The sequence below is a fragment of the Mustela putorius genome, unplaced genomic scaffold, assembly GCF_011764305.1.
Source record: "Mustela putorius furo isolate JIRA1106 unplaced genomic scaffold, ASM1176430v1.1 tig00000151_pilon_pilon_pilon, whole genome shotgun sequence".
Taxonomy (NCBI): domain Eukaryota; kingdom Metazoa; phylum Chordata; class Mammalia; order Carnivora; family Mustelidae; genus Mustela; species Mustela putorius.
Window position 1 is genome coordinate 9,258,242 of NW_025421296.1, and position 23,720 is coordinate 9,281,961.

General features: G+C 41.7%; 1 protein-coding gene across 1 annotated transcript in view; it reads right to left on the reverse strand.

Annotated features, from left to right (window-relative positions):
- FAM110B (family with sequence similarity 110 member B) overlaps positions 1-23,720 on the reverse strand; it is a 150,407-nt gene that overhangs the window by 95,867 nt on the left and 30,820 nt on the right. The window contains exon 2 of the mRNA XM_004768791.3: positions 14,676-14,773. The gene's annotated coding sequence lies outside the window, so the exon portion shown is untranslated. The remainder of the gene's footprint in view (positions 1-14,675; positions 14,774-23,720) is intronic.

The following is a 23,720-nucleotide window of genomic DNA, read 5'->3' on the forward strand; positions in this document are numbered from 1 at the left end:
CAAAACTAACTGTGAGATCATAAAACAATAAGGGCTATAAATTCAAGTAAGAGTTTTGTCTTTGAAGAAGGCACGGGTTTGGTTTTGCTGACTACAGCCTGTATTACCATTATTTAGCTAGGCGAAGAAAGGGAGCAGGGACTCTACCCCAGGGTGAGAGTGAGGAAATGAGCAGCGTTTGCACAAAGCATTCAAGATCTCCCATAGATCAACAGAGCTGAGAAGGATTCCAAGTTGGAGAACAGAAATGGCTAAAAAGGTAAATCAGAGCTTGCCTATGGCAAAAGGTGGCCACCCACCTACCTTATTTGTACCTTTTACCCCCACAGTCTAAGGCAGTTAGCAAAAGGTTTTTAAGAATGAAGGTGACACGAAGACTATTTTATCAAGATGCCCCTACAGGCAACACACAAAGTAAACCAGAAAGGGAATGCCCGAGGGACAGAGCAACCAACTGGAGATAGCTTCAGCAATGTTAGATGGTGAAAGAAGACAGGCGCTTGACTTGGAACTCAGGAAAGACAAAAATTAAAGAGCAAATATGAAAAGTCCAAGAACCAAAATACTTAATGAGTGACTGCTGAGGAGTCCAGGTGATTCTCCAGTTTTTCCAAAGATGGTTCCTTAGTAACAACCTCAGTGGTACTCTAGCAGAAAAGCTAGGAGAATGGTTTTAGCAGGAAAATCTGGAGATTTGTGAACTAGTACATTTAATTATGGAGTAGATTATCGATTAAGTGACTCCAGCAGGTGACATAAAGTTTGAGATAATTGGGGTGCCTGGGTGGCTCAGTTGGTTAAGTGTCTGCCTTTGGTGCCAGTCATGATCCTGGGGTCCTGGGATTGAGCCCCACATTGGCTCCTTGCTCAGCAGGGAGTCTGCTTCTCCCTCTGTGTGTGCGCTCTCATCTCTCTCTCTCTCAAGTAAAAATAAATAAAATCTTAAAAAAAAAAAAAGGCTGAGATAATCAATGTGTGAATAGTTGGAAGCAGGTGTGGGTGTGATGTTAAGGGTGCAAAACGACCTAATGGCTGAGCCAGAGCCCTGGTGTGAGCACATATTTCAGTCACAAGAAGTGGATGGACAAGAGGGCAGGAAGTAGAGGGGATGAGCGCCTCTGACCTAGCAAGACAAGAGAAAACAGCAGCAAGTCACAAGGTCCTGAGGTCAGGGCAAAAAGGAATGTAAGTGTCCCAGATCTGCAAATCAGGATGGAGAAACTCCAGAACATAACAAAAAAAAAGGCAGTGCTGAGGGAAGGCAGAAGGGAAAGGAAGGCCCAGGGTGAGCACAAGCAGGAAAGCAGATCACCCAGACATGTTGTGAGGTGCAAGGCAGGGAAGGGAGATGGGTAGACTCCACAGTGGAGATGACGGAGTCAGGGTTCAGCAACGTGAGAACAATGGTGAGGTCAATGTAACATTCTTTTAAGAGTGAAAAATATTCAGCAGCACCAAAATATTCTCCACCAAACAGGCACCAAAGGAATAGTCAATGCTTCTATTTTTATCCTCAAAATATGCCTGGCTTTGTAATAATGGACTATGCTTAAGCACACTAGCATTTCAGAGTGGGTTTAGGGATTATTAAGCAAGTATTTAGAACCAAACACTGAATTTCAGCAGCACATATATACCCCAGGGAGTGTGAATCCATTAAGCTTTTATGCTAATAACTGTTCTGGGGAAGTTGAAAGTTAAAAGAAAGAAGCTAAAGTTTAAATTAAGTTCGACTCTGACATTAACATTTTTTCCCCAAAATTCTCATATTGGTGACCAAGCACACCAACCTCCTACATGAAGAAGCTATTTTTAAAAACACTAAAATCTCAATATTCATTACTGGCATGAAATAGCCTCTCAAGTATTAAAAGAGAGCAGTCATTTACCAAAACAAGTATAAACTGTACAAAGACAGAATTCCTCTATTACTTTTTGATAGGAAATTACTTCTTCAAAGATTTACAAAGAATCATTGCTTGATTAGCATCAATTTAAAAAGAAGAGAGAAAGAAGGGGAAAGAGAACATGATTAATTCCAGTCTCAGGAGGCCTCTGGTGCCCCTGGTCAGCTGCGGTGCCTCAGTGACTAGAACCAAAGCCCAGGCCCAGTGGCTTCCAGGGACAATGCTGAGGACACGAGAGAAAAAAAACAAACATGGCAGCTCCCAGTACACCCCAGATACAGCTACAGTTTAGGAATATACACCCTAGCCCTCAAACCTCACGACAACCATCCTACCAAATGCAGACCATGGATGCCATAGCTCAGGTAACTAATATTTACCTTTTCTCTAGACAGACCAGGACTGCTAAAATAAGGAAGGGAATTACGTTACCATCTGAAATCCTTCAGAAGGCTCACGTCACTGCTTCCAAAAAATGGAGGGCATCTCATTCTTGTACAATCTTTACAGTTTTCAAAGGAAAGAAATCTACTGAGTTTCCCTTTTCCACCCAATTAGGTTCACTCCAGGAATACCATTTCCGTATTGTTTGAAAATGCTCTCTACCATCACCCAAATTTTAAATCTTCCAATGAACTTTCTTTGGATTTGAAAGCGTGTGAACATCACGGTTGTTCAACAACACCAGCTCTTGAAATCTGTCACAGATACACAACAGGCTCCTCAGTTTAAGCCATAAGACCTGTGGAACCTAGGTAAGTAAAGCAAATTCCCTCCAGCATTTGTCAAGCCATCAAGCACCGCATATTCAATTGGACACTGATCACTACAATATCGTGACCCCACAGCCGTCATTTGGCAGAATGCCACAGTCTAGTGAAGACAGGAGATGTAGTCGTTTGAATGGCACAACTAGTGGTTGCTTGACTTGACATGTCATGTTTTTACAAAAGTGAGTTAGGGTAGGTGATGCAAGTTGAAGATTAAGACATGCGAATAAAAGTTCATGTATTCATCTGTGGTAAGAAGTGCACACGAATTTCCTTCTTCAAATCTCTGCTCTAGTGGGTTCCTCAAGTTGAAAGGGCGGGGAAGAAATTATGTAAGTGGTACTGAGACATTCTGATTATCTCGGGTTTGTTAACGTGTGACTACGTGCTCAATGAAGACTCTTGGTATACACGGTATAACAGAGAAAACCCGATCCATGGAAGTACAAGGCTTCACTATCCCTATGACAGTTAATGTCTGGGCTCTGACAACCTCTCTGGGCCTCAGTTTCTCTATCTCTGAAGTGGGCACTCTTCAGAATTGCCACAAAGCGTACAAATAATTTTGGAGAATGCAGCAATCCTAGATGAGGAAACAGTTCAATTCACTCATTTGCTGTCTATTAGTAGAGCACCCATTGGGTGTCAGGTACTGTTCTAGGCCCTGGGGATAGAGCAGTCAACAGACGAAACTTCCTGCCCTCATGCAGTTTACCATGCATCTTGACTAGTCAAGACCCTCATGGCTGAGCCACACAGGAGCAAGGGAGAGTGTGATCATGTTTTCAGAGATGGGATACAGCTGTGTAGACCTGATTACCAAAGATGTATCCAGAACTGCTTTGAGTGGCTAGAGAATGCAATTCCAGTGTGCTCTGAACCACACAACATGGCGGACTCAGAGCTATGCCTCCCCATGTAATAAACATGGTCGTTAACTATTCTAATTACACAGATGTACACCACACTGACTTACTGTCTGATTACAATTAATTCACTCCACTAATTTTCACGAATTTTTTCAAAAGATTTTATTTATTAATGTATTTATTTATTTGTTAGAGAGAAAGAGAGGAAGAGAGAGCATGCACAAGCAGGCAGAGTGGCAGGCAGAGGCAGAGAGAGAAGCAGGCTCCATGCTGAGCAAGGAGCCTGATGCAGGACTCCATCCCAGGACCCTGGGATCATGATCTGAGCTGAAGGCAGGGGCTTAACCAACTGAGCCGTCCAGGCATCCCCACTTCACTAATTTTTAAAATAACTTTTTAACAGACTATAAAGCTTCAACTTCTAACTAATTCAAGCTGCTTAAAAAGAGAGCTTTATTTTACCCCATTAACTCAGGATTTCCTAAAACTAAACAGTGTAAGTGTTCTATAACCTCTTTACTACTCAACGTCTTTAAGAGATACAGTGGGTTGAGGGCTTTGTTTCAATTCACCCACATAGTATTTTGTCCTTATCTCATGAGGATTTCCAAGTGCTACCTGATTTGAAACAGAAGTGGGGCTTTGTTGAAGGATAGCTGTGAATCTCTACAATCTGATGTGTGAGTGAGTTGTGTTGGCGTGAAGCTAAGTGACAGCTGAAATATTTCAAGCTGGCTTTTATTCTGTGACTCTGTTGGGTGAGGTCTGTAATTTGCAAAATTACTAAGCTGATTAGTTTGTAATTCTAATACCCACAGTCTGGCCAACTCATGTCCATCCAAATGAGAAATTAGTACAGGGACTTATTTTCATTCTTCTGTTGCAATCCTACCAGCCTCTTTATTTACCTGGCAGCTGCTGCTTTCATATGGGCATGCCAGCATATAGAGGTATGCTATGTAAAATAATTGTTTTTTTTCACTTCATTCAAAGGTAGCTTTGATACACGAGGGTGAGCTTATAAAGCATGAACTATTATCACAGGTGCAATATGTTTTTCTATATGTGCATGGATGTTTTCTAAATAAGGCTATCAGTTAGCTTATACAGGGTTGGGGATACAGCGGTACAGGCGGCCAGTGATGCCATCTGAGAGATGTCATGACTATGGTGGTCTGTGTTGAGTGGCACCCTAGGGCCATCCACAATTCATTTGCACAAGTGTATGTGGTGCCTTGAGCGCCCAAATGTCTAAGTATGAATCCAGGCCGCTACAGAAACTCATTTCCAAGTAGCACAGTGCTTTACGCAAGCCCCCCAGAATTTATGTAAGTACCAAATGGTTGTCATATTCATTGGTTCAGATACCTCGCAGGAAAGAATCAATTTATACTCACACAATCAAACCACTTACACAGGAATCAGGGGCTGCTATACTAATGTTTCAGAAAGGGACAATCCAGCATGTTGTTTAAGAGAATGGAATTCTAGAATCAGTCTGATTACATTTCCCTACTATTTCTATTACTATTTCACTACTGTTAGCTGTGTAACCCGGGATGAAGTCTTTCACTTCTCTATACCTCAGTGTCTCCATTTATAAAATGGGGATAATAGAACATAACCCAGAGCCCTTACGAGGATTAAATGAGGTAATACATTTGAAGTACTGAGACCAGTGCCAGACCACAGTAAACAGTGTTTAAGTGTTCAAATTTGGAAATCACTGTCACTGGGTAAGAAAACCAAAGCAGGGAAAGATTAGGTAACCTGTCATGGGTTTAAGAATTAGTCAGTGATTTCCTCCAGAATGGAAATTAAAACTCTTGATTCACAGGACAGAGCTTTCATGAGACCAAACTGCTTGACATCCCAACTTTCTGACAAAGGTAAAACCCATGATTTGAAGTCATTCTCACATCTGAAAGCAAACCGCCAGGCACCTGAGTGCTTTGATCACGGACATGAGTCGTCCTCCACAGGCCACCAGGGCTGAGGCACAGGGCCTCCTGAAGCTACGTGCCGCCAGTGCCTGGGCTGACATTTACCAGCCCCTCTCTCCTTGTGGGGAGACACACACCCAGTGGACAAACAACTCCGGTTTACACAATCAGCCACCAAGAAGGCTCCCAACCCAGAAGGGAACAATCGTCCAATAGCTCTCATGTCCTGCTCTGGCGAGCTGTCCACTGCTTTCATTCATGGTCTTTAAATATCAGACAATCCCTGAGGCATTACACTCCTACCCTGGAAAATCATGTCATTCATCTCCGTTGCAAACAGTGTCCGCTCCCGGAGCCCTGAGGGAGAGGGATGTATTCTGAAGATCAAAGTGTCGCTCAAAGTCTCAGGGACCGAAAGGAGTCAGGCCCATTTCCACAGTGTTGCGGGGGAAGGGGGGGGCAGCTAGACATCACAGGGAGGCCCGGCATGCTAATGAACAGATGCTTTTTCTCTATTTCAATTCTTCTACAAGGATCCAGGGAGATCTGATAACTGGTTTTGACGCAGATGGCAGCTCTTAGAGAGTGGAAAACAGCGTGACACCCAGGAAACGACTTCCTCACCCACCTCTTCACCTAGTGGAGTGGAAAGGGCAGTCTCATCCCATAAACTTCAGCACACGGTGTGTGTGTGGGGGGGTGCACGCATTACCCTGGTGACCCAGCTGTCCAGAGCACCTCTTAAACCCTTCCCTACAGGCTGCCGTGTTAGCATCACCGAACTAGTTGCCCTCGCTTACGCGAGGAGACGGGGAGAACTCACTGTGATTCTGAACAGCAGAAAATCCAGGTAAACCAGATGGGTGAATGCACTAGATGGGTGAATGCACTAGAAACAGACATGCTGTGTGAAACAGTCTGCGTTACAAAGCAGCCAAAACCCAAATAGGTCACACCATATCGTCTCTGCAGGACATTGACATCTTACCCACAGTTATCGCTGGTGCTTCTGGCTAGAAAATCAGGAAGAAGCACCCAAACCCTGTTCCTCAACAGCTTAATAAAAATGCAGACGTTCTATTTTTACATCAATTAACATCTGTGATTTTAAAATGTCTTCATCATAAATGCAATTAGTATAATATCCCGGATCAAGTATGAAGCATGGTGTCTAAGAAAAAGGAATAACATGATTTTCAGTCCCGTAACAACACTTTTTCTAATTTACCACCTGATTATCATGGTCAAATCAAAAATTGTATGTCTTGTGAAGCAGAGAAATCAGAATCTACTTCTCTGCGTGGTAAACACGAGGAGGTTAAGGCTTGGAGACTTTATCCGGCCTATCTGAGGTCAAGTCCTACTAAAGAACTGAAGCCAGATCCCCGTTTACTCCCTGTATGACAGACTCAGGGACAAGGAAGTATCTTTGATTCTCAGTGCTGCTTCCAGACTCAAGCAAAAGTTAGCCGTCTGCCGACCATCTGGTGATCAGATCACTGCAGGATTACCAAGTCCTGTAGCTAAAATGGAGAACGTGGTGAGACACACGCTAGTTTGGGGAGCATCCTCACTTACCAGATGGTTCACACCAGGAAGTGCTGTTGACCCCAAGTTCTTCCTCCACCAGCCAGAGTACCCCAGAACCTTGAAGCCACATGTCTGTGACAGCTGGTGACCACTATGGTGAGCACACTGCACCACCCAGGGCAACGCCTTCACTTTCCCTATCTGGCAACGACACTGCCCAGCGTGCAGTGCACCTGCTGTGATTTCTTCTGGCTGCGGCTTCCGTAAGTAGGAATGCCCACCAATCCAAACGAGGGAGGGGAGAGACACAGTATCATAAAAGAACGTGTGCTTACGTGGTGACTGAAATATCACCATGAATTAAGTGACAGGGACTATCAAAAATATCCAGTCATGGTGGAATGTTTCCAGTTTTGGTAAAAGGGCAGAATAGGAGAAGAGGCAGAAACGTGACCATGGTTTACATTAGTACGGTCCTATTTCTCGCTGGAGTGAACACTTCCACTTACTGCTTATTCACGTGGTTAAGTTACTGTGATGTACGCTAGCAATTACCATTTCCCATTTCTAGCCCCCCGCTTTAAACAAAAAACCCCATGCATTTGTCACTAAAATTTATTTTACCAATAAACCATCATATGCCATCTGGGCTGCTGAAGTAAGGGCAACAGAGAAAGAAGAAACATCATGAGTGGACATTTTAAGCCTCGCTGAAAACAGAGTTTAAAAAATGCTTGTCCTGATCTCAGGAGAGACCATCCAGGAGCACCTGTGTCTCTGAGTGTGCGTGTATCTTCTCTTGGTTAGCATTATCTCAGATATTGGTAAAAATGAAATGCTTAGAGAAAAACAAACTGCTCTTGCTTTTATGTTCAAAAAATAAACTGTCACAGAACGCAGATGAATTGGCTTTGGGGACAGAACAATTTGTGCCCAAATCAAAAGCAGGAAAAAGTAAATGTGCTGCAGGAAGAAAAGCAGAAGTAAGAGAGAGCCGAGGCAGGTACAGCGTGTCAAAACACAGGTGACCTTCAGAGAAGGAAGTGACCTCTCTAGGCAACTCAAACCACTGCTAGACAGCAGAGCGGGATTCAGCTCTCAAATTCCCGTCACCCCTCCCAGGGTCCAACAGACGGGCCTGGCTCCGAACACAGCCGATACAACAGAAACAATTTACCAAATTACTATTTTAAAAATTGTATGAAGGGTACCAGGGAGTAAAAATTTCAAGACCGTGTGATCTCGGTGCCATCCCACATTGATAAGATTTTCTACATGGATGGCAAAGAGTTCCAAGGGGAGCAAAAGAAATCAGAGCTGGTGACAAAAGCCTTCTTTAGAACACAAAGCCCAGGGTGCTTTGGGGCTGCCGTCAGCCCTCTGCCTCCCCAGCATGGGATCTATTGGGTATTAAACACATTACGTGCAATCTGAGGGAAAGGAGTTCAGTCTCTGAATCACACGGAGAATCATCTAAGCTCTTAGCAATTTTCACAGGACCCACTCATGGGAGGCTCTCACAAGGACATTCTCGCAGCTCTCTTAGCATGAGGATGACTCAGGGCTCAGTTTACCTCCCTGAAGCAGGGCCAGTGAGGAGGCCCTGGGACTTCCAGCCAGCCAGGATAACTGTACCCTAACTCCAGGCACTGCAGGCAACACCATGTAGAATGACCTCAGAGGGACAAGCGGGAAATGCAGTTGCGTAAACTAACACACCGGTGATAGGATTTCTTCAGCAACTTCAGGAAATTTCTACCAAAAACGTCTCTGTGGCCCAAGAGAATGCTAAACTTACAGAAGTCCAGGATTAGATGAAATCGATCTGGCAAATTGTGTTGTTTTCAAAGGCAGGAGCCCAATCTTTCCATATGGTTGGTACTGTGGACGCCCAAAGACACGTCTGTTATGTGAACTATTACATGAAGACATAGAAATATGTGACTGTTTAGGAAATCCCAGTGCCAGATCGGCTCTGATAGGTCCCAGATAAAGGAAATCTATCCCTTCCTGCTTAATCACTTTCAATAAGATTTAATGTACTACTTACTTCCCAGAAATATTTCAATTACATAAAAATACAGGGAGAATAACAATAGAAAATGGTATCTTTGCTGAATTCCTATAAATATTTTAAGTGACGGCAACGAGAACATGGTCTCAATTTTCTCCTCCATAAAACCAAGGAACTGAAGTGAAATCCACATGTCTAACTTAGGCATGTCATGATTTCAAATGCAAACACAACACAGCTCCTGGTATAGAGAAGAGTCATCAATAGTGTTCCCAGGGCTGAAGGGGAGGCACGATGGAGCTTTGCCACCTAATTCAGAATGAGTAATATCTGAGATTTAAAATTTAAGTGAAAAGAAGCTAACACGCGTTTATACTTGTGCTAGCTATCGTTCAGGGAGAGGAAGACAGCTCATTTTTTTCAATAGGCACAAAGATCCTCCAAATAGTACCTTTTGAAGATTGAGAAACAAAAATCGGGTGAGTTCTTAGGTCAGAACAATCTAGAATTCCTTTGGTTCCTACAGCCTGCATTTCAAACCCAGACAGTCCCTGCTTTGTCATGGTTTGGTGATGCCTCTCTGTCCGGCTGACCAAGGGAGAGGAGCTTCTGAGATGGAACGCTGATCAGGGTGGGTGGAGAGGTGTCCCTGAACAATGAGAGGGAAGAAATGTTTGCTCTCTGATTCTAATCAACCTAGGAAGCAAGTCAGAAAACATAGCAAAGAAGGGTACTCATTGAAAAGGGATGCTACTAGAAAAACTTTAAAGATTATACCCAGTACTTCTTGTTAAAGCAGAGCCTCTCATCTCTACAATTTCAGTGTGCAACCTAAACTGGTAACGTTTTAAATCAATACAAAAGACACATTTCCCTTTAGAGAAGGAAAGCCAAATTACACATTTGGGTATGAAACCTGAAAAAGCACTAAGTGCTTTTTTAGAAGAATCGTATGTAGTAAAAGTTAGAATTTATGTACTATAGGTAACAGGCTTTCTAGGTTAATCAGAGCCTAGGATTAGAAAACCAAGTTGGCAAAAAAAGAAAAAAAAAATAACAACAACAACAACAACAACATGTACTGAATGCCACTCATATATGAAAGGTCTATCAACAGCCCCTGAAAAACTGAAACATACCATCAGATGTTTTTCTTCTTCAACTAAATAATAACAGAAGGGAGGAAGGTGGGTTGGCTGATTGGACATTATTCAGAAAATCTCAGTCTAGGAAAATCTGAGTTTACATTCCAGAAACTCAAAAAATAAAAATTAAAAAACAAAAACAGTAACAACAACAAACAAACAAACAAACAAACAACACAAACCAGGATGCTCAGTACTTGGAAAAGAAAAATTAAAATATTCCTAAGATTTTAAGAATTGTATATTACATATATACAAATATATTCCTGCTTAAATGGCTTGTTCTGTGATGGTACTCAGGTCAGATCTGTACCCAAAGCAAAGAAGTCTCCTTGAGAGTTTGAACCAAAGCTTACCTTAGGGTGGAGGGGGCAGGGGTATGGAGGGGAGGGGCTCACCAACATTCCATTCAGTACAGCAACTAAACTACTCCCTGGTTTCCAGAAGCTCTGCCTTCCTCATGCTACAAATTTTGAGAAGTAGCTGCACTCTTTTCACTTGTTCAATCTCAGGACAAACCATAATTTCTGTGCAACCATGTAACAAAGTCAAATGTTTTAAATTGTGCAAATCTCCAAAAAAATCATAATGATTATGTCAATTTATATGCAAATACAAAATTTTTAAAGAGCATTGTGAAAAAAGATTAATGTCTATTTCTGGGAAGAATGCTAAGCCAGTTCAGGAGTCACAGTTCTAGATTTCTATCATGAGGAATAAATATTGGCAGATAAGAGAATAAGTCTGATTTCAAACAGAACTTCACACTTCTGGCTGAGCCTGGGTCTTTCCTGTGAAACACAACCATAATACTGTTCTCTGCCAGAAAAGAGTGATGTTAATAGAAGCAGAATGTTTTCTTCCCAAATTAGCTGAGGAAAGATGCAGCAGAGAACATTGACAAAAACTACTCTAAGAGGTGGACTTCAGGCTCAGCCACTGGGTGGCTCAGTCATTAAGCATCTGCCTTCCGCTCAGTTCAGGATCCCAGGGTCCTGGGATCAAGCCCTGCATCCAGCTCACTGAAGGCAGCCTGCTTCTCCCTCTCCCTCTGCCCCCTCCCCACTTCCCATTTGTTCTCTCTCTTAAATAAATAAAAGAGAGGTGGGGGCGATTTTAACTCCATATCAGAGATGTACAGTCATGGAGTCTAAGAGAGAGGCTGTCCCTCCCTCAGGTGGGACGGGGGTCTACCAGAACACAAGTCATAACAGAAAGGGCAGGGGTTGCAGCATGATTGATCAAAGCTGATTGCTGCTATTAGTTTGAATTCTCCTTAGGACCTCTGAAGACAACAACCAAGGACAGAGAGGGCCTGGTCCATCTCAGAAATAGGCAGGAGGTGGGGGCGCAGAGAGGGAGGAAGGCAGACAGAGAAGAAGAGAGGGCATGAAGACAAAGAGGTAGCAGGAAGGACGGGCAGAAGGAAAGACAAGACAGACCTCAGCCTATCAGCATCGTAAACTTCAGACAGACCAAAGAACTAGTTTCACAGCTTCCAAATACATGCAAAAAGTCACTCCCATCGAAAGGTCTTTATTTATAATTCAAACTGAATTACAGTAATACTAAAGGCAAATTTGAAAAATCATCATATTCTTGGTATTCTAGCAAGGGCACTTTCAGTTCTCCAACTGCCTTGTTGTGTTTTTAATTCAGTTCCCATCTTCGCTGAGCATGCTCTCTGCCAGGCACAGGTGCAAGGACAACAAGACGGCTTCTGTCACTAGAAGGGCTCAAACACATTCACATCCTAAGGTGACTCATAGTCACTTGAATGATATACTCTTTTCTTTAAAAGACATTCTCAAGCCATGGAATGTCATTTGTTTCAAGTGTACCAAAAGCAAATATCTTAAAAAAAAAAAAAAAAAAAGGGCAAGAGGGCCGCCTGGGTGGCTCACTCAACTGGGTGTCTGCCTTTGGCTCAGTTCCTGATCTTGGAGTCCTGGGATTGAGCCCCATATTGGGCTTCCTGCTCAGCGGGAAGTCTGCTTCTCCCTCCCCCTCTGCCCCTGCCTCCCAACTTGGGCGCTCTCTCTCTCTCTCTCTCTCTCTCAAATAAATGAATAAAATATTTAAAGACATGGTTAGAAATTCTCTAATATACTGAAGACTCCAATGTGTTTGGCTCAGAGTATAGGAAAAAAAGCATGTCAAAGCTACTCCTGTAAGCTTCACTTAATTTAGGTATAGTAGAATCAAATGTTATTAGAGTTATTAGAGTTCAGTTCAGTTTCAGTTCAGCTTCCCCTTTTATAGTTTTGGAATAACCATATAACATGGGTGATAATATTTCAATATACTTAATACTTAAGAATGATGAAAGAAAGGCATTATCTAATGAGAAATACCAAAATATTTACACATATATATTGTGATCAAAGACATGTATAGGTAGGAGAAGGGATTCTAAAGTTATTCAAGATCTAGTATCTTTATTCTTATAGTAGTTTTACGATTTCATAAAAATCCAAGAGAAGGCTATCTTTCTTATTTAAAACATAGACACTAATAAGAATAAAACAATGAGAGGAATATATAACTTTGCATCTACTTACTTCAATAGTTAATCATAAACAAAGCCTTTCTGAGTTAACTTTTGTGTCCAATGTGTGGGCAACGATTTAATAAGCTAATGATGGGATTTTAAAAAATGCTTTCAATGAATACATACGGTCTGGTAGACAAACTGACTTTGTAGCCATATTTTTTAAAGATTTCATTTATTTATTTATTTGAGAGAGAGAGAAAGAGAGAATGTGAGCATGAGAGTGGGGAGGAGGCAGAGAGAAAAGTCTACTCCTGGCTGAGCAGAGAGCCCAATAAGGGCTTGATTTTGGTACTCTGTGATCATGACCTGAGCCAAAGGCAGATGCTTACTAACTGAGCCACCCAGGTGCCCCCTGAATTTGTAGCCATTCTTGCATAGTACTGTTAGATATTAGCCCGCACTCAGAGTCACCGTATCTGTCCCATTCTGCATACGTTTGCTGGCAATGCTATTGTTAGTTTACCATTGCCCCTGAGGGCTACCATTTGCTGAGTGAACTATGTGCCTGGCATAATGGATTTTACAGTCGACAACATGTGGGTTAGGGGCGCCAACCCCCATGCAGTCAAAAATCCTTCTGTCTCCCCAAAACTTACCTACCAATAGGCTGCAGCAGGCTGGAAGCCTTCCTGAGAACATAAATGATTGACTCACCGTATTTCATATGTTACACATATTACATACTATATTCTTAAAAAGCAAGTTAGAGAAAAGAACATGTTAAGAAAACAATAAGGAAGAGAAAATACATTTACAATACTGTACATACGTCTATGGAAAAAAAAATCTGCATATAAGTAAACCTACACAGTTCAAACCCATGTTGTTTAAAGGTCACGGTATAGGACCACCTCTTTTCATGCTTCTAGGAACCATGAGAAGTGAGTGTGATTATCTCTGCTCTGCAGAAGGGGATTGTAACAAAAGCTACTAAGCATCCTGCATGCGCCCTTCTATGTTGCAGCTCACTCATTAAATGCTCACAATAATCCTATGAAATGGCACTACTATTATCCTGACTTGACAGATGAAGACACCAGGGCACAGAGCAAACAGCTTTCCCACATACATTACATGGCAGAGCCCAGATCCTCAGAACAGCAAAGCCACAGTCTTATCCACAGACCCCAAGGAATTTGGCTCTCCACGGCTACCCTCCATCCCACCTAAGAGAAGGGCTATGAGAGTAGATAGGAAAGGGGCCAGGGCTAGTGCAGTCAGAGCTGAACCACCTCATCCACAAGCCAATGCTTAAATCTGGCTGGGACCCACCCCTCAAGTTTCCCTGAAGAAACTCACAAGGAAACCGAAATCCAACCTCAAAGCTGGCACAGCTCAATGGTCCCAGGAACACGTGACCCAAAGTCCAGGGCTTTTAACTGACCGGAGCACAAGACATCACAGAATAAGAAGCCTTCCTCTGAATAAATGCCCCATGTCCATTCAATGGTTACCAATGTTTTTCCTACTATGGCCCACTAAATGCCCAACCACACGAGGCTCTCAGTTACTAAAGCCAGGGGCCCACCTCAATAGCTAAATGTACAGGGAAACAAACAACATGAAATACAGGCTGTTGGGATCATGGCCAAGTGTGCTCAGATACCGGTGGGCAGCACGTTCACAGCACTTTCTGCCAATTCCTCTCATTCCTGCCGGGGCCAGAGAGACAGGGAGGGACGGAGCACAGGTGCCCAGGAGAGCTGAATGGAGGAATGCTCAGAAAGAAAGGGGGCAGGGAGGGGGTGGGGAAGGGAGGGAGGAAAGGGGAAGAAGGAAGGAAGAGAAAGGACCAGAGAAAGGAAGGAACAGAGGAAGGAAGGAAAGGGCAGCTGGAATGGAAGGTGGACACCTAACTTCTGCTCCACAAATAAAAAGGTTGTACTTTATGATCCTCCGGGTCACGCATAAATCTAATAATAAATGTTTTCACATGGAATTACCTTTTATTTCCTTCTCGGACCTCCAAGAGTCCCGGTAACGTTCAATTCAAGATGCAGAAAGAACAGGGTAGGTTCTCTTGTTGTCCAACTGGGGATTTCTAAAGGGAAAGGACACAGATTAAAAATTATTCCAGAGGATAAAATTAATCCATTTTTAAAGGATCATTAAAAAGAGACCGATGTTGGGGCGCCTGGGAGGCTCAGTGGGTTAAGCCTCTGCCTTCAGCTCAGGTCATGATCTCAGGGTCCTGGGACAGAGCCCTGCATTGGGCTCTCTGCTCAGCTGGGAGCCTGCTCCCCTCCCCAAACCGCCCTCTGCCTGCCTCTCTGCCTACTTGTCATCTCTCTTTCTGTCAAATAAATTAAAAAATCCTTAAAAAAAAAAAAAACAGAGAGAGAGAGAGAGAAAGAGAGACCAATTTGCCTTGAATGAGAGACAGTATATTTCTTCCTTATACCGGGGGGAAAAAACTGAGCCCAAAGCCTCTTTCAAATATAGCCGTTCTAGCCAACTTTAAGTCGATTCTAGGAGAAAACAGAAATCAACCACGGGGTGGGCTTTGCTTGTGCATTTATTGGAAAACAATCCCAAGGAGGCTGTGTACTGCATCTTTCTGGAGTCCCCAGCCCCAGTGGCTCTGCGCCCCTCCAAACACACAACCACCCACGTGTCTTGTCAGTCCTTCTAGGTCACAAAACCATGCAGGACACAAGGTAGCCCCTCACCGACAGTGGAATTGTGCGGAGGGAAACACATGTACTTCAGAAACTTTCTTAATGTTTCTAAGCAAATAAAATACTACAAAACAGGCGCTTCAGCTTGTCTCGTTTTCCAAATGCAGTTGTGCATGAGCTCTCACATATGTCCAGTTATCCTGAGGCTTCTCTCTCGGAGGCAGGGCAGACCTGGGAGGCAGCACTGTCCCAAATGGTGAGCACACAACGTTTCATGTTTAAGAAGGAAACAATTGACCAGGCATGTACTCAGGCTCAGAAACAACGTGATTCCGTTTTACAAATGGAGAGAGAAACTGAGGCTTTTTGAGGAAAGTCCAGTCCACAGGTCTTCTGACACATAAACGCTTTCATTGTATTTGGATTCATCCTGAAAGAATTGTTATCTGAATATCCAGCAATGCACCAAGAAAATACCATGGTGGAAAATCTAAACATCTTCTCCAGCATCTGCTTTCCTTGTATACCATCAATCCAAATAACTACATCTTTGTTTACTTGAAAGTGGGAGCTAGAGACAGGAAAGAAAATACCCCGACTGCAAAAGGTATCTTTTCTTTTTAAATTGAGATTTACTGTATATTTTCCATAGATGTAGGAGTAATCCACAGTAAAATTTTTAAGGAGGCACTTGCGACTTCGACAGACAATGGCTTAGAACTACTTCACTAAGGTCAATGCAATGTCCCAACCCTCATTATCTTCTTTGTGGAGTAATGTGTAATGAACGGTATGTCGGAAGTTTATTAGTAAGGCTGCAAATCTTGAGCCAGATTTTGCAGAGCTTTAAAAAAAAAGAAAAAGAAAAAGAAAGCCTGAAAATGTCTATTTAAATAACAACTAAGACTGATACTTCCCACACATTTAAAACTTTCAAAACAATCTTCTTTCCCCTGTCCCTGTACCTAACAATGTTCAGCAAGAATATAAAGTAACAATTAGCACCAGATTAAAATAGAAATATGCACTCCCAAGTTCTACAACTCTTTTTGATTATTTACTACCTGCAATTTAAGGTTTTATCAGCCTGCAGAAATAGATGATTCCGGAATTCAAACGAATAAAATCATGTATACTTAAAAAAAAGCATTAGAGAAATTTTTAGTTAAATTGGGCCCAGAGGTGTTTGAGATTGATGGTGACTCATAATAACAAAGTAAAAAGTTTTATATTTAACAATTTTTCCAACGAGTATTTTTTTGCTTTGCCTTAAACTGTATCAAAAATTCCTTTAAAAAAATCCTTTTCATCTTTATCATTATTTTTGCCTTTTCCTTCTCACACTTTTGAAGAGAAAAACAACACAGATGTCAGCTCTTCTTCTAATGACTGAGAAATGTCAAAGTCACATCATTATGATCGGGTTAAAGAATAATACCCTAAACGAATTTCAGGATTAGATTTTTCCTCAAAGTCGCCATGTGACGTTAAAGCCATCCTGATAGAAATAATTCACAGCACATAGTTTCAAGCTAGGATTGCGTGGTCAGCTGCTGTAAATCCACTCCTTCCACAACTAAGGAAATGAAAGCCCAGAGTTGTGAACTGACTTTTCCAAAGTCACACAGCTCAGCAGGTCCCGGACCTCAGATTTCAGAGATGCCAATCAAGTGCTCTGTTAGATCATAACTAGTTTTTACTTTCCATAAATAAACTCTTCAAGAGCTTATTATTTCATCTGTTTTCTAAAAATCTCTTACTCTACACAGCGTGAACACCACTCGGTAAGTCAACTTCACTTTACGTTAATATGAAACACTACTCAAAATTATCAAAAACATACTCTGCCTTTTGCTCCCCTGGAAAAAATAGATTAAGCCATTCATGCCCATGAGAAACCGGAAATAAAATTTAGGATACTCCTAGGTTGTCTAACCTAGATACGTCTACTCTAAAAATAGACTTTCCCTCTCTTATTCACAGTCAAATCATAATCATAGCTTTGCTAAAACACAATTTCAAGAAGATTTTATAGAGAGCTTATATAAGCAGTTTGTAAAGTGAGAATTTCAAGATATTTCCCTATTAGACCTACCAGTTCAGACAGAACTCTTATTCTCTAAAATTCTGGAATCACTCAAGAGCACTTAATTTACCTAGATCAGCAACTTATTATCATCAACAGTCATCTGCTGACTCCTCGGTTATTCACACTGCACAGTGCCAGGTGCAAAGGGACCCAAAAGCACGAGACGATGTCCTCGCTCTCTGTAGGCTGATGAGGGAGATAATTAAGGAGGCTTTCACAGTGGCATCGGACAGAGTCAAGGTTTGCACGTGATGAATGTATACCTGTGAACGTTTGCTTAGAGAGCTAGTTAATAGAATCCTCAGGTTTTCTCAGAGAATACGAGTTGACAGATTTTGTCAACAGAACAGTTAGCCCTTGACCAATATGCGTTTCAACTGTGAGGGTCCATTTATACCTGATTTTCTTTTTTTTAATAAAACAGTACAGTACTGTAAATGTATTTTCTCTTCCTTATGATTTTCTTAATAACATTTTTGTTTTCTCTAGCTTGTTTTACAGTAAGGATATAATATACAGTACATATAACATACACAGTATGTGTGAATTGACTGTTCATGTTATAGAGGAGGCTTCTGGTCAATAGCAGGCCATTAGTAAAGTTTTGGGGGAGTTAAAAGTTACACGGGGATTTTCTACTGCATGGTAAGGGATCAGGTCCCTCACTCCTGTACTGTTCAAAAGTCAACTGTATAGGTAGGGAAGCAGGGCAAGTTAAATTAAAATAAACCAACAGATAATAGAAGACTCCCTCTAGTTATGCCCAAAACAGCAAAAAAATGGTGTAGGAAACAAAATATCCTTTGAATGGGATTCCTTTCTTGAAAATAAGTCAACCACAAAATACAAAATAGCCACAAAATACCTCCCTTACATTTCTTCATAATCACTCATTCATGGTACTAAAACTCAGTGCCAGACACCCCCCCCAAACAAACAAACAAACAAACAAGCAAAACAAACCACTGTGGGGGGAGGGGACAAGATTTAAACACTTGCAAGAAGAAAATAAACAAATGTCAAGTAAGCACAGGAAGAGATATTCAATATAATTAGTCAGCAGGAAAATGCAAAGTAAAACCTTAACGAGATACCACTAAAAACTCACAAGAATGACTAAATTTAAAAGGGCAAAAATATCAAGTGTTTGTAAGGATATAAAGCAATTAGAAACCTTTTACAATGTTGGCAGAAAATCCAAAAAGTCACAGGCACTTTGAAATATAAATGGCGAGTTTCTTTTTTTTTTTTTTTAACTTAAATTCAATTAATTAACATATAATGTATTATTAGTTTCAGAGGCAGAGGTCAGTGATTCATCAGTCTTATATAATACCCCATGCTCATTGCATCACATGCCCTCCTTAATGTCCATCATCCAGTTACTTCATCTTCTGAACCGCCTTCCCCCTCCAGTAAACCTCAGTTAATTTCCTATGATTAAGAGTCTCTGATGGTTTGTCTCTTTCTCTGATTTTGTCTGGTTTTATTTTTTCCTCTCTTCCCCTATGATTCTTTTTTTCTTAAATTCTGCATGCATGAGATCATATAATTGTCTTTCTCTGATTGACTTCTTTCACTCAACATAATAACCTCTAGTTCCACCCACATTGTTACATACGGCAAGGTTTCATTTTTTGATGGCTGCATAATATTCCATCATAGATCTAGATAGATAGACAGATAGTTAGATAGATAGATAGATACACACCACATCTTCTTTACCCATTCATCTGTTGATGGACATCTGGGCTCTTTCCATAGTTTGGCTATTATGGACGCCGCTGTTACAAACATCGGGGTGCAGGTGCCCTTTCAAATCACTACACTGGTTTCTTTGGGGTAGATACCTAGTAGTGCAATTGCTGGGTCATAGAGTAGCTCTATTTTCAACTTCTTGAGAACCTTCATACTGTTTTCCAGAGTGGTTGCACCAGCTTGCATTCCCAACAATAATAGCATAGGAGGTTTCCCCTTTATACACATCCTCCCCAACATCTGTTGTTTCCTGACTTGTTAATTTTAGCCATTCTGACTGGTGTGAGGTGATGTCTCACTGTGGTTTTGATTTGTATTTCCCTGATGCTGAATGATGTTGAGCACTTTTTCATGTGTCTGTTGGCCATTTGTATGTCTTCTTTGGAGAAATGTCGATTCAAGTTTTCTACCCATTTCTTGATTGGGTTATTTGGTTTCTGGGTGTTGTGTCTGATAAGTTCTTGATGGATTTTGGATACTTGTCTTTTATTTAATAAGACATTTGCAAACATCTTCTTCCTTTCTATCAGTTGCTTTTTAGTTTTGTTGACTATTTCCTTTGCTGTGCAGAAGATTTTTATCTTGATGAAGTCCCAATAGTTCAGTTTTGCTTTTGTTTCCCTTGCCTTTGGAGATATGTCTAGCAAGAAGTTGTTGCAGGTCACTGAGGTTGCTGCCTGTGTTCTCCTAGGATTTTGATGGATTCCTGTCTCACATTGAGGTCTTTCATCCATTTTGAATCTATTTCTGTGTGTGGTGTAAGGAAATGGTAGAGTTTCATTCTGCATGTGGCTGTCCAATTTTCTTTCCCAACACAATTTGTTGAAGAGACGGTCTTTTTTTTTCCATTTCCAGCTTTGTCAAGGTTAGTTGAGCATAGGGCTGAGGTCCATTTCTGGGATCTCTATTCTGTTTCATTGACCTATGTGTCTGTTTTTGTGCCAGTACCATGTTGTCTTAATGTTCACAGCTTTGTAACAGAGTCTGAAGTCTGGGATTGTGATGCTACCAGCTTTGTTTTTCTTTTTCAACATTATTTTGGCTATTTGGGGTCTTTTCTGATTCCATATAGATTCTAGGATTATTTGTTTCAGCTCTCTGAAAAAAGTTGATGGTATTTTGATAGAGATTGCACTGAATTGAGATTGCTCTAGGTAGCACAGACATTTTAACAATATTTGTTCTTTCAATCCATGAGCTTGGAACATTCTCCCACTTCTTTGTGTCTTCCTCAATTTCTTGCATGAGTGTTCTATAGTTTTCTGAGTACAGATCCTTTGCCTCTTTGGTTAGAGGCAAAGGTTTATTCCCAGGTTTTTTCCTGGGTATCTTAAGGTTTTGGTGCAATTGTAAATGGGACCGACTCCTTAATTCTCTTTCTTCTGTCCAACTGGGCAGTTTCTTATAAAGTTAAACACACACCATATGACCCAGAAATTTCACACTGAGGTATTTACCCAAGAGAAACTTAAAGTCACAAATTCCCAAGACCTGTACAAAAATGTTCATAGTAGCCTTACTCCTAATATCCCAAAACCTGAAAGAACTCAAATATCCATCAACTAATGAATAAGTAAATTACGGTATAGCACACAAAGGGACACTACTCAGTAATTAAAGAATTACTGATGCATGAAACAATATAAGTTAATCTCAGAAACGTTACACTAAAAAGCCAAACACAAAGGACTAAATGTCTAATTCCGTGTATATGAATTTTTTGAGAAGGCAAAACTACAGCAGTAGAAAACAGATCAATTGTTACAAGGGGAGACGGGGCTGACTGCAACAAGGATGACAAAACGTCTGGTGGGGACAGAAATGTTCTATATCATGACTGGAGTCGTGCTACATGCCTGTGCATACTGTTGAAAATATGAATTTTCATATTTTCACTGAATTATACCCTTAGCATCAGTGAATTCAATTATATATTCAATATACTTCAACAAAACTGATTAAAAACGAAACTCTGGGCCACCATCATGTAACCTGGAAATCAGTAACCTCATCAATAAGACCTGAAAATCCTTCAGCAGATGGCACTCCACATCTTCACATATTTAATAATCAGTGGTGGGTAAGTAAGTACCAGGCCGGAGACCACCAAAAAAGAGAAAGAAAAAACCAACAGTCAAATTTACTGCTTATAGGGAAACTAAATTATTCCATTTTTCTACAAATCCAATATGTTTTGGCTTTATAATAGATTTCCAGAAAGTGGGCTAATAAAATGTAGTCTAACACAAACCTCCTCAGGGTGCCTGGGTGGCTCAGCCGGGCAAATGTTTGTCTTCAGCTCAGGTCATGACACTGGGGTCCTCTGAAGGAGCTCCGAGTCCAGCTCCCTGCTCACTGGGGAGTCTGCTTCACCCTCTCCCACTGCCCTCCCCCCCCACCACTTATGGTCTCTCCCTCAAATAAATAAATAAAATCTTTTAAAATCTTTAAACAAATAATAAAATAAAATAAACCTCCTCATTGTAAAAGAAAAGTCTTCCTAAAACTGTTGGTGATCCAGAGGTGCCTGGGTGACTCAGTCATGATCCCAGGGTCCTGGGATCGGGGAGTCTGTTTTTGTCTCGGTCCTGCCCCCTTGCTTGTGTGCTCTCTCTCACTGTCTTTGTCTCTGTCAAATAAACAAATAAAATATGGGGTCCCTGGGTGGCTCAGTGGGTTAAAGCCTCTGCCTTCAGCTCACATCATGGTCTCAGGGTCCTGGGATCGAGCCCCACATCAGGCTCTCTGCTCAGCAGGGAGCCTGCTTCCTCCTCTCTCTCTGCCTGCCTCTCTGTCTACTTGTGATCTTTGTCTGTCAAATAAATAAATAAAATATTAAAAAAAAAACTGTTGGTGATCCATGTAGGGTAATATATAGGAGACTGAAGAATTACCAAGAAATGCATAGAAAAAAACTATCAAGTATGGAAACGTGAAGAAATATGGGTCAGCTTATAAATCAACTCCAAAATTATTCTAAAACTCTTTGATATGTTATTTGGGAAACACCTCTTAAGCATCCACAGAGCTTTGACCTGATCTACAGGACATGCCTATCTACGATGTAAATAAATACTTAAGATAGGCTTATCAAAGTTACAGCTGACTCAGAGGTTAAAAAGGGCTAAAATATTATGTAACAGAATCATGATTCTAAATGTATAGAGATGGAAAAATTTTATAGTATTAGTGTCAAATATAGAGGGAAAAAATGGCATTCATTCAACAAATATTCTCTGAGGGGCTGCCATGTTGTTGGTAACTAGATGAGAAAAGACACCAAGATTAAAAAAGAGCCCTTTCTTTGCCCTTTCAAAATTTATCAACCAAAAAATGTAAGTAATGCACTCCGTGATAGGAGTTCTAAACTAATTAATCTGAAACAGACCTTCAAGCCTGAGTTTATCACACAACTCTTTACCTATGGCATAAATACTAGTGAAATCACATGCTGAGCTAACAGAGTTATCAAATTCCATATACATACACACAAATACTACTGTGCTTCAAATGGGCCAGCTGCGTAGGGGTGCGGATAACACACCATTACACTCTGGATGCTCTGGATGTACTCATTCCAAGTCCCATTCCAAAGCTCAGCTTAGGTGCCTCCATCTTCTACCGGTTGCCATCCACCCAGTGCTGGTGTCCCCAAGAGCGTGCACAAGCCTGGAATCACCCTGTAACTCCTACACAATCCAGGCTCTGGTAAGAGCGTTACATACTGTCAGATCTTTGACAAACTGAGGCACAGGCCCATGGGAAAAAGACCCAGCAATACTGCAATCACCTAGGGAAGTGGAGGTGGAAGGTGGAAGGAAGAGACATCATTCTGAGAGGCAGAAGTTAGAGGGGCAAATATGGCTTACGAAGGAGCATTCCAGCCCTGACCAATCTCAACTTTGAAGAGACTGCCTCATGAGGTAGGGACACCGGGCAGCGTAAGTTCACTGAGCTGACAGTTGAGCCCTATTCTGTTTCCAGCACTTCATCATAATGTGCTACTTGTCATCCCGCAACCTGTCTCCCAACGAACGCCCAGATTTCCAACCTTCTGCATGGATCCTTCTCATAACCTGTCTCATAACGTTGAGGGTGTATGTATGTATGTCTCATAACGTTGAGGACTATGCCCGGCTAACCCACCCTCATGCCTATGATCCTTCTGTTCTTCCAGTGGCTCTGTATCACAGACAGGATCAAAGCCAAACACCCCTCGTGTTTGGGGGCACCCTATTAAATTCGCCTCTCCTGCCCATCTCCCTTATATGCTGGGTCCAGCAGTCCTGAATCACTGCAGAACACGCTCATGGGGCTGCACTCTTTCTTGCCTTCACGTTGTGCCTGCCATTCACCGCCTGAAATATCCCACACCTCCTGATGTGCGTCTGGAGGCTTCAGGCAACCTGGCCTCCACACAATTCAAACAATCCCTCCTCTGAGAAGGAGCCCTCCACGCTTTACCACTTCCTCCTCTCTGTGCCCATGGCGCCTCTGGTCTCCATGAAAACATTCACCCCAGA